General features: G+C 42.3%; 1 long non-coding RNA gene across 1 annotated transcript; it reads right to left on the bottom strand.

Annotated features, from left to right (window-relative positions):
* Positions 1 to 409: 409 nt before the first annotated feature.
* LOC128414080 (uncharacterized) lies at positions 410 to 2327 on the bottom strand. Its single transcript, XR_008330576.1, has 2 exons — positions 1885 to 2327; positions 410 to 789 (listed from the first exon to the last, which is right to left on the bottom strand). It is a non-coding gene; the product is annotated as an uncharacterized LOC128414080 (long non-coding RNA).
* Between the last annotated feature and the right edge of the window lie 239 nt (positions 2328 to 2566).

Genomic DNA, 2566 nt, shown 5'->3' with positions numbered 1-2566 from the left:
AAACTTCTCTGGTTTCCATGGGGTTTAGGAGCATGTGTGCTGCCAAGCAGCCTTTTAAGAAGATGTTGAAATGTTGCTTTTGCTTAACCACACTGCAGTGAACCCCAAGTGCCATTGTGTTTCAATATACAATTACCACACCGTGAACCAGTGCACCAGTTGTTTGCTTGTTGTGTAACGTTACAGTTTCGGGATCATTGGTTGTGTGTGTGTGTGTGTGTGTGTGTGTGTGCAGAGGCACCTAGATTTAAATTAAAAGATGTTGAGGCACCCACAAACACATTGAATCACCCCAAACTAATTTCCCAGTCCGGCTAAGCGAAAGCATTGCTACAATAACACACGGTTTCTATTTCTTCCCTCGCTCTCACTCCACCCGTCTTAATGCAAAATAAATAAGAGGCATAAGTGCAGTCAAGAGTTCTTTTATTGTTCAGCAACTCAAAGGGGAAGCACATTTACAAACTGAATGAAGCCAGGAAAGGTGACACAAAACAATCAAAGCAACCACATTTTCCCACAAATTGATAGCATTTATGAACTTGTACTTTTTGAACATTATTGCAGTGTATGCTTAAAATTCAATACATCATTAAATTCAGCACATCATTATGCAAAGTTCTGTCAGAAAACATATAGGCATATTACACAGCAATTCTATACAGATGAGTAAGAATTAGAAAATTAATTGAACTGAAAGGGATGCAACAATCTCGAAACAGATCTTTAAAAAAAGTAAGGCAACGATTCCCCCGCTGCTTTAACATTGAGAGTTACATGAAAAATGATCTGTGGATGAAACAAAGAAGAAAATTAGTTTTATGTTCTCTTATATTCTAACAATATAATATCACATAATCACACCCAGGCTTCCTTACTGAGAAACACTTGCCTTTAGCAAGACAGAAATAAACAGATAGAGCATTTCCTATTAACTGATTCCCTGTGCTGGGGAAAGCTGCACCTGTTGAATTTTGCCTACTATGCAGCCGTTAAAAGCACCGATCCTTTGACTACGAAAAGGTGGCAATTCTAAATGAGCTCTACATAACAGATTTCCTAAATCAAATGCTAACTCACTTTTAAAAAAGCATGATTCACTACACTTTGAATTACAGCCAAAGCTAACCTGCTTATTAGATTAAAGAACCTGTTTTTAAGTACCCTTTCACATTCAAAAACCTAACTGGCATGCAAAATAATAATCTTTAGAATTCATGCAAGGTTCTCATACAAGCGGTTTTGCAAATCAACCCTACAGCCCAGTTTACTCAGAAGTCCTCCCCCCCCCCGCTCCCCACATTTTGCCTGTGGAAGATGTCTTGCCGCAGAAGAGCAGGGCGGTGGAGCACCTCAATCGCCCCATTTTCCCATGCCGTATGCCTCTTTAGATCAGATTCTCAAAGAAGTATATGCATAGGAAAAAGGAACAACGAGCAAGTATGGACAGGAATCCTGCAGCTTGTAACAGAGGTCGCCAAGAAACCTAGAAGAAAAACATACATGAAACACACACAAATATATTCCCTATGCACCCATTTACATTTCCACATGAGGAAACATTAATTTATTTGCAGTGCCCCCATTCACTGCTTCTTTCAACAGCATCTAAAACACAAGAACTAGATATCTCAAAGAAAAGACACTCACATATGGACCAACGTGCGGCAGGAAGAAAAAGACTGAACAAAAAGTGATTTCGTTGCTTTAAAGAGTGGCACAATGCAAGAAAACTCCTCTGTAACCCCAGGAAATCTCTTACTAGTGCCATAGCGTTGCAAGAAAAAGTAGAAAAATCTCCCCAAAAAGTGCCCGGAACACCGAAGGCGCTGGACTTGTCTCCTGCTCCCAATGTGAAGAGGAACTCCTCGCAATGAGTCTTACCTGATCAGTTGCCGGGGCTCCTCTGTGCTCCACGTCCCTCTCCCTCAGAATTTATCCTTTGGCCAAGACCTTGAGGAAGGATTACAAGACAGTGTTGCTGTTTTCTGAAGCGATAACCATCCTTCCCCCTTGCCAAGGCCTCGGCTGCACCTGCAGATGGGGGCCACGCAAGAACTGTGCTTTGCTGAAGGCTTGGGAAGTATCACTTTTGCAAGAGAGGGGAGGAGGGGAGGGAACGCAGCTGGCAAAGGGGGGGCTGATCCGAGCCATGGGAAGGCACAGCCCAAGGTGCCCCGTTATCGCCTGTTTTTCATTCACATACGTCAGCAATTTCTGAAATGTTAGCCTGGGAGAGGACTTTCAGTTCTGGGAAAAGTTGTTTTTCATTTTCTTCCTTTTGTAAAAAAAGAAAGGCCTTTCTTGCTCACATGTCTGTCAAGGCCAATGCTTCCCTCTGTTTTTCTAAGCGCTAGTCAGGATCCCTGAAATTTTATTCTTTATTGCTAATGAAGGAAGACATTCTTTACTTTGCACAGAACTACAGTTCCTAGAGTGGTATAATAATCAACCCCCTTTCCCAGGGAATGCTGGGAACTGCAGTTCTCTGTCAGGAGTAGCGGTCTCCTAACAGCTCTCAGCATCCTGAACAAACAACAGCTCCCAGAACTCTTTGGAGGAATCC

Source organism: Podarcis raffonei, chromosome 5 (genome assembly GCF_027172205.1).
Source record: "Podarcis raffonei isolate rPodRaf1 chromosome 5, rPodRaf1.pri, whole genome shotgun sequence".
Lineage (NCBI taxonomy): Eukaryota > Metazoa > Chordata > Lepidosauria > Squamata > Lacertidae > Podarcis > Podarcis raffonei.
The sequence above is the reverse complement of the archived record's forward strand: the minus strand, read 5'-3'. Positions and strand labels throughout refer to the sequence as shown.